Raw genomic sequence first — 9359 nt, 5'->3', positions numbered from 1 at the left:
AGACTGAAATGGTCATTCCTACCTAGTTTTTTTTTCATAATTTATGTGAGGAAAGTTAAACATCTCCCAGGAAACCAATTATTTTATCATACAGTACCTATGTTCTTAATTTAATTTCATAATGTTTAATGATGATTAATAATTAATTTTGGTAGTCTATAGCATAGGATTATGTATTTTGAGTTGGTTTTTATCTCTACTGGTGAAGGTATTGTAGTGATTCATAGCCATTCAGGGACGCCAAATATGTAACGTTGCCATAGCCAAAATGTAATGTAGTGGCTCTCTGAAGGCACCAGTTCTGTAGGGTTTGGGCATTTACTGGGACAATTATTAATTGTAGCAGTAAATCACAAAATTGATTCTTTTGATGGCTTTAGAATCCAACCATGCGATATAACTCAAACAACGCACACACACAGGTACTAATACATGAGGATACATTTATTAATACATAGAATATGCATATAAACCTAACAGATCTTATCGAGAGGGTTATCAGAATACAAAAGGTATATATTCAGTCAGTTACAAAGTGTTACACATCAAGAGGACATACGTTCAGTATATCATTCATTTAGACCGTTTCGTAAATGCACTTGGTTATAACTTCTACATTAGATACTCGAAACAAGTACATAACTCTTAGGAATAAAATTGATATCAACTGGTTGGGATAACAATTGAATTCTCGAGCTGTAATGCATTGAAGTTGAATACTCATCCAATCTCTGGGGATTCAGATCTCCTGCGGGCACAAAGAAACAGTTGCAGGCTTGTTGCTGTCCAATCCGCGCTCCCTGGCTCGGAGCCAGGCTGTGCTGTGCGGCTTGCGACGGTGCGCTGCCGATGCTCACTGACCGGCTAGTTAGCAAAGTTTGTTTACAGGAGAAAAGATGACTGTGGGTCCCAGCAAGTCAGGAAGAGGACCGGTTCGTTCCTGATGAAGAGCTAGTTCTGAAAAGTGATTCAGCTGTCCACAGTTCCGACCTGTTCACGAGGCCTGCTGCTGGTTACTCTCTGGCAACCTCCACTCTAGACTCTTAGAACAAAGGAAAGTTCTGGCACTCGGACACACTGGCCGTTCCGTGGTTGTCTGGGCTGAGTCTCAGGATGGTCAGGAGGCGCGCTGCGAGAATGTCCTGCCCTTGGGAGCCTTCTGCTCCTGGGCCGTCCTGCCCTGGAATTCTCCTTTGAATTCCCTTTAGAACAGTCCACAGAATTCTCCACTGAATCTTACTGAATCTCCCTGAATCTCTCAGGCTCTCTGTGTTGCCTGTTTTTTACCTGGAGGAACTTCAGCTCATTGATTGGCTGAAAGTTCCATGGGCATCAGACGATATAATTTACTTATTAATTTATCTCCTAGGACATTTCCTGCTTATTCTCTAATTTTCATAACCCCCCATTTGTAACAATATTTAAATAGGTGGCATCGTGGCACAGAGGTTGCCATTGCCGCCTCTTAGTGCTTGGGCCATGGGTTCATTTCCTGAGCTGTTATCTGTATAGAGTTTGCATGTACTCCTAACATTTGCATTGGTTTCTTCTTGGTGCTGCAATTTCCACCCATAGTCCAAAGACAAGTTAGTACGTTAACTGTGTAGCCGCGAGGCTTATTAATAAGAAAGAATTAAGTGTTCTGAGCTTTCCCAAATGGTCCCATCTCTGTTCATCTCTGTGGTGCAGCCACAGAGAAACTATTCATGCAGGCTGATTTAAGGTTTCCTTTGATAAGGTTTCCTAGGACAGCTCCCAAAGGGGGATGCACTTAGCTAAGTCTGGCTATCATGATCAATGGTCATCCATTGGCGCCTATCTGTCTAGGGAGTGCCAGATGGACATCTGGACTGCATTCCTGAGTGTCAGGAGTAAGTGACTCATATCTCACCTTGATCAACCAATCAGGGACTGGTAGGGCCGAGTAACCCACGTGGGACTCTGATGCCCAGGGAACTTTCTGCCAATGAGCGAGCTGAAGTTCCTCCAGGTAAAAACAGGCAACACAGAGAGCCTGAGAGATTCAGTGAGATTCTGTGGAGAATTCTGTGGACTTTTCTAAAGGGAATTCAAAGGAGAATTCCAGGGCAGGACGGCCCAGGAGCAGAAGGCTCCCAAGGGCAGGACATTCTCGCAGCGCACCTCCTGACCATCCTGAGACTCAGCCTGGACAACCACGGAACGGCCAGTGTGTCCGAGTGCCAGAACTTTCCTTTGTTCTAAGAGTCGAGAGCGGAGGTTGCCAGAGAGTAACCAGAGGATCCACCCGAGGTTAGCACCAGCAGCAGGCCTCGTGAACAGGTCAGAACTGTGGACAGCTGAATCACTATTTAGAACTAGCTCTTCATCAGGAACGAACCGGTCCTCTTCCTGACTTGCTGGGACCCACAGTCATCTTTTCTCCTGTGCGCAAACTTTGCTAGTTAAAGCCAACACTAACTAGCCGGTCAGTAAGCATCAGCAGCGCACCGTCGCAAGCCGCACAGCACAGCCTGGCACCGAGCCAGAGCGCGGATTGGACAGCAACAAGCCTGCAGCTGTTTCTTTGTGCCCGCAAGAGATCTGAATCCCCAGAGATTGGATGAGTATTCAACTTCAATGCATTACAGCTCGAGAATTCAATTGTTATCCCAACCAGTTGATATCAATTTAATTCCTAAGAGTTATGTACTTGTTTCGAGTATCTAATGTAGAAGTTATAACCAAGTGCATTTACGAAACGGTCTAAATGAATGATATACTGAACGTATGTCCTCTTGATGTGTAACACTTTGTAACTGACTGAATATATACCTTTTGTATTCTGATAACCCTCTCGATAAGATCTGTTAGGTTTATATGCATATTCTATGTATTAATAAATGTATCCTCATGTATTAGTACCTGTGTGTGTGCGTTGTTTGAGTTATATCGCATGGTTGGATTCTAAAGCCATCAAAAGAATCAATTTTGTGATTTACTGCTACAATTAATAATTGTCCCAGTAAATGCCCAAACCCTATAGAACTGGTGCCTTCAGAGAGCACACTACATTACATTTTTGGCGTCCCTGGGCCAGCTATGGCAACGCTACAACTGTGTGTGTTTGTTTCTGTTTGTGCCCTGGGATAGACTCGCGTCCAGACTAGGGTGCATTGGTGTGCTCAGTGCTTCCAGGGATAGGCTCAGGGACACCATGACTCTGAAATGGATAATCTGTTAGTGTAAGTGATGTTATGTGATGATTTCCTTATCTGACCATCCTTAACAACATCCCACAATGTATGTTAGCTCATAATATCATCTATGTGGCCCTAGGTGAAAGCCAAAGCTAAATACCAATGGAAACAGGCACGTGCATAAGACACAAAGTTGATTAAGTATGTCCTATACTTATATCTAATGGATTTAATGAAATATTTTAAACCGATATATTAAACAAAATCAGATAAAAATGTTTAAAAAATACAATTGAAATAATAGATCAATTTCAATATGAAACACCCCACTCTATAAAAATGAAAACATTATAGATTTGGGATTAAGACTGTTACAGTTCTAGCATTCCACCACCAGAGGGCTCCCCAACCTCTAGTGCCTACTTCATCTATGCAGCAGAGGTGCAGATCAAGCAGACGGCAGTAGCCAGTCCCTGCTTGCCCAGTGTCCCTACCTCACCACACCTCCCCTCCCAAATCCTGCTCTTTGTCCAAGCTGTACTCGGTATTGTTTTCAACTCTTTGAGCTCTTGATATAGCCTTTGATGAATTCTTCCTGGACTCCTTGCCTGACTTTTGAATTTTACCCTGTTTCCTGACCTTGGCTTTTGGATTGCGTTTCTGGCACTTGATACTAAATTTGTCTTTTGGCTTTGGACTTTCGCTCACCTCTTGACCCTTGGATCTCCCTTATTTACTGTCTTAGGGGTTTTGTGACCTCGAGAGACCACAGGTGGTGTGGATAGGCAATAAAACATCAACACCACTCACCCTGAGCACTGGAACCCCACAAGGCTGCTGTCTGAGTCCAAGGTTGTACTCCCTATTTACTCACGACTGCACAGCAAGACACAGCAACAATCGCATCATTAAGTTTGCCGATGACACCACTATAATAGGACTGATCAGTGATGATGACGAGTCCACTTACAGGGATGAAGTTGTACAGCTGCTTAGGTGGTGTCATAGCAATAACCTGGACTTGAACATAAAGAAAACGAAAGAGCTAATAGTGGACTTTCGGAGACACAGGCCATACACTCACAGCCCACTCAGTGTTGATGGAACGGAAGTGGAAACAGTCACCAGCTTTAGGTTTTTGGGAATTCACATTTCTAATGATCTAACCTGGACTGTGAACACTGACTCTATCATGAAGAAGGCTCAGCAGCGCCTTTATTTCTTGAGGTGCCTCAAGCGATGGGGGATGCCAATACATGTGTTGGTGAACTTCTACCGCTGCACCATCGAGAGCGTCCTCACCAACGGGATCACCGTGTGGTATGGCAACACCTCTTCGCGAGAAAGAAAGGCACTGCAGAGAATGGTCAATATGGCCCAGAAGATAATCGGCTGCGGTCTCACCGAGATTAAACAGCTCTATGAGGACCACTGCCGTGGTAGAATTCTGGCCATCACAGAGGACAGTCACCACCCCCGGCATGAGCTCTTCACCTCACTGCCATCAGGCAAGAGATATAAGAGCATATGGACACTTACCACTAGATTCTTCAATAGCTTCTATCCACAAGCAGTGAGACTGGCGAACACATTTAGCCATCCCCCTCGGACCACACCTACACCATCACCATCTACCTCTTTATGATTTCTTATCTATTGCACATCTCCAGTCATTGTTTACATGTCTGTATTGTTTACATTCAAACTGTCTACATGTTTACTTGCACATTGTCTATTGTTTGTTTGTACATTGTCTTGATGCACTGTTTGCACTTTGTCTTGTTTTTTACACTTGTTTTACAGTCGAGAGATTTTCTGTAAGTAAGAATTCCATTGTACCAGTACCGGTTACATATGGCAATAAAGTTCAAGTTCAAGTTCAAGTTCAAGTTCTTGAAAACCACAGAGGGTCCATACCTTGTTTTCTGAGCTGTGGACCATCTTAACAATGACATCCCAGATCATTAAATAATCCTATTGCAATGACAGCAGCACGGTGATGCAGTGGTTAGCATTGCTACTTCGCAGAACTGGAACACTAGGCTCAATTCCAGGATTGGAGTGTTACAGAGGCAGCCATTCAAAGTGCGCGGTACAGACACGTACCGCAGGTAATTGGCTGCGGTGTCGCGTATCATGACGCAAATTGACGTTGGGTACCGCGGTACGTGATTGGTTGACCGACAGGGGCACTCGTGGTCCGTTGGTCTGTCTTAGAAAGACTTACTGTAAACGTCTTTACTGTGCCCGTTGTAGATATTGAATTTTACCACTGAAGGGAAATCTTAGTAGCTGAGCATAAAAAGAATAGGAGCATACTGTAACGCGTGTGAAGGCCATAAACGATATTAATTTTGGAACATAAACGTACAGTATATAGCTGGTCTTGGTACTTTAAAGAAAAAAATACACACCAGTATTCCATTTCTCCCTAAACATTTTAAGCATCAAAGTCTTTAACTAACGAGATACCGGAGTCAACAAGCATACTTTTAGAATTTGATTAATAACTGGCAGGTTGTGTGTTCGAATCCAGCTGGTGCTGGACTTTTCTTTTAACAAACATTTCTTCAAAAAATAGAATAGCGATATTATGGACAATCAATTGACTTTTATATTTCAAAATATCGCAACATGATCGATTCTAAGTCATTTTTGATAACAATCAACAAACAAACATTTCTTTGAAAAAATGAGACGTTTCCCTTGGTCAGAGATATAAATATATAATATATAAATAAATTAAATTTAACTAGCATGTGAAATAGTGTGTGAAAAAGTGGTAGTTTTAAGATTTTCTGCTAATATAATATGGAATCGTGTATCTAAAGAATTTAATAACGGTATGATTATATTCGTGTACTGCGACAGGGTTGTGTAGGGCTGTTTCGCCTCCCTGTTCATGCGAGTTGTCTTGTAGCCTACTGGTCTATGTGCCTGACTAACAACTGGCAGGTTGTGTGTTTGAATCCAGCTGGTGCTGGACTTTTCTTTTAACAAACATTTCTTCAAAAAAATAGAATAGCGATATTATGGACAATCAATTGACTTTTATATTTCAAAATATCGCAACATGATCGATTCTAAGTCATTTTTGATAACAATGAATAGTCACCTTCTTCCCTTCTGACAACGGTCCCTGCTTCTGCTTCCTGCTTCTATTGTGTGTGTGTGCAACAGATTAAATTTTTATAGAGAAATGGAGGCTGGACAGTATGCGTTACAATATAAACATTTATATTGATTTAAATCGAGTTCTGATTTAAATCGCAAACGCGTGTTTAATTATATGTGTTTTTTAATCATAATCAGGCTAATGCAACATAAATTGATACAGTATCTTTGTCTTCTAAGTATCTTAATAAACTTTCAGCATAGCTTTCTACCCGTCAAGATTTATATTTCTTGGGATTTTGGGATCAAACGTGGAAGAATTAGATTGAAATCGTTTTTATTTGTCAAATACATGATTGTATTTCTGAATGTTATGTGACACCTACAGTAGTTCACTGCTTTAAATACATCGAATTAAGAAAGTTATGTGTAGCACTTTCGATCTTTTTTCTGAACCAGGGAAAATCTGATCATGTTTCTCTATAACAATAATAAAAAACTTTAATTTACATATCACCTTTAAAATTGGTAGTACCTTTTTTAGTACTATATTTTTGTATTATATTCCCTATTAATCAAACTCTAAGAGTATGTATGTCAGTCAGGTCTTTTTTCTCTATTTCAATTTTCGTTTACACATGCACGACTTTAAAAGCTAGCAAGACAGGTTTCGATTCACATTAGCTGGCGAGCCTTGTTAACAAAAAAACTAATAGTAATGTAACATGCCACTGTTTGTTCATGAACAAAGTTATACTGAGATTTCCTTAGATACGCGATTAAAAAATAAATAAATAAAAATTTGAATCCCCTGCGGAACACATTCCATAAGAATCAGCGGTTTTACAGTATATATTGCCTTTAAAGGTGGCTTCTCAAAACGCTTTACAGGATAAAAACAACCAGAACAGCAGCAACAACAATATTGTATTTAATTGCACTTTGAAAACCAAGTAATAAATTAACTATACAGTACGTGCAAAATACTGAGATTTCCTTAGATACGCGATTAAAAAATAAACGTTTCATATGTTGCTGTTGTGAATGCCTGTGGAGTGTATCTTATTAAGCTCTAAATTGCATTTTGAGCGCGGTTTTTGACTTTTTTTAAATTGCATTTTGGGCGCGGACAGCACATACAAGGGTTAATGAACTGCGCCAAGAAATTTAAAATAGTATTCTTTAGGTGTGAGGGTAGGAGTGGACCGCAGCAGGCATAATCAGCAAACTAGGAAAACAAAGAAGAGGTGAGATGTATATCCAGAAAGCGAGTGATCAGAAAAAGGAAATGGTGTTACGTCCAGGTTTTCGACCCAATTGTTTTAACTTGCTAATGCATCAAACACATTTCCTGGCGTATTGTGTTTTAAATAAAATAGGAGTGTCTTTCCCTGGTATTAGCTCATCGGTATGGTGTAAGTTTTATCTGTACCATACCATACAGTATATAGGTACAGAATTCAAGCTGCACCACTGTATCGCTTTGGTAAGGGGATGGACAATGACCAAAATCACGAAGACTCTCTCACACCAAATAATGAAGATGAAAAGAAACGGGAAGTCAACACGGGACATTGTACAGCAGTTGGCTTCGATGGACATCTTCGTTTCTGAAAGCACAGTGAGACGGCATTATAAAGGGGAGAGGAGGCAAAGAGAATCTAAACCGAGGACGATTCAAAGGTAAATAAATTTCTAAAAATACCTTTCTTGCATGTAAATACAACTACGCACATTATTTTTAAAACTAACTGCTGATCTCTTTTTTTTCAAGTCCTATTGTGCGAGCTATCGACAAACTGACCGATGAAAATGATGAGCTACCGGCGATGCAAGTCTAAAGACGGCTATGGGCTGACCTCGGTGCGAATATTAGCCCGACATCGATAAGAAGAGTACGCAGGAGGCTTGGATGGAGATACAGAAAAACCAACACATGCCCCATGATAAGGCTAAAAAACAAAGAGGAAAGACTCAAGCAAGCGCTCCAATGGATTGAACAGGGGGAGGCATTTCAGGATGTACTTTTTACCGACGAAACAACAGTGGCTCTGGAACAGTTTTCAACAATGGCATTTTGCAAAAAGGGGAGACATGTGGACAAGCCAAAGCCCGAACATCCACTGAAGGTTCACGTCTGGGGGGGTATATCTAAAAGAGGCCCGGGACCACTTCTTATTTTGGAAGGAATTATGGACCGTGTATTCTTCGAGGAAGTCGTGGTCACACAGCATGCTGCCCCATATATCAGGGAGCAGTTTGGATCAAGGCACCGTCTCTTTCAAGACAACGATCCGAAACACACAGCAGCAAGGGAGTGAACTGGGTGAAAACTCCAGCCGAATCCCCAGATCTAAATCCGATAGAGATGGTTTGGCATTCGTTGAAAGACTTCGTTCGGAAAACCGCTAAGCCCATCACAAAGCAGGAACTGATCGATGCGATCTATAAATTCTGGGAGGAAGAACTGACCGAACAAAATTGTAACAATTTTATTAACAGGCTGTTGACCGGGGCGGGGGACATTTGGGAATGTAAGTCTGAGAAAGACAGTCTCACGTTTGTGGACAGTCTGTCCACAAACAAAACATGTAAAAAAATGTAAAAAAAACAATTACTTTTTCTCAATGAAAACCGGTGTGTGTGTCTCTCTCTGCTGGATGTCCCTCTCACTCTCTGCTGAATGAATAAAATAATTTTATTGAAAACGCGTTTGCGATTGTCTGGTATTTACCTTGGTCCCTTTTAACTGTTTTTACGGTCTACAGTATTGCTTTGAGACGCCACTTTTGAAGGTGATATGTAAAATAAAGTTTTTTATTATTGTTATAGAGAAACATGATCAGATTTTCCCTGGTTCAGAAAAAAGACGATTAAAATCTGTAATCTTTGCAGTTGTATGGTATCGGAAAATACAATCAGTTTCTGCTTTGTGTAAGGATGGTGTGGCGCTCCTCAAAGCGCTTTACAGGATAAAAACAATAACAACAATAGTGGCTGGGCAAACGATTTTTTTTATCGAAATACAAAATGAGATACTGTATAATGATGTGCATGAACAAAGGTATACTGCAATTTTCCTTAGAT

General features: G+C 41.0%; 1 long non-coding RNA gene across 1 annotated transcript; it reads left to right on the top strand.

Annotated features, from left to right (window-relative positions):
• The first annotated feature begins 7668 nt into the window (after nt 1-7668).
• Nucleotides 7669-8211, top strand: LOC148652193 (uncharacterized). The gene is made up of 2 exons (XR_015925069.1): nt 7669-7955; nt 8047-8211. It is a non-coding gene; the product is annotated as an uncharacterized LOC148652193 (long non-coding RNA).
• Nucleotides 8212-9359: the final 1148 nt, after the last annotated feature.

This window comes from Lepisosteus platostomus, chromosome 11 (assembly GCF_059453375.1).
Source record: "Lepisosteus platostomus isolate fLepPlt1 chromosome 11, fLepPlt1.hap1, whole genome shotgun sequence".
NCBI lineage: Eukaryota > Metazoa > Chordata > Actinopteri > Semionotiformes > Lepisosteidae > Lepisosteus > Lepisosteus platostomus.
This window is presented reverse-complemented; position numbering and strand designations above follow the sequence as displayed.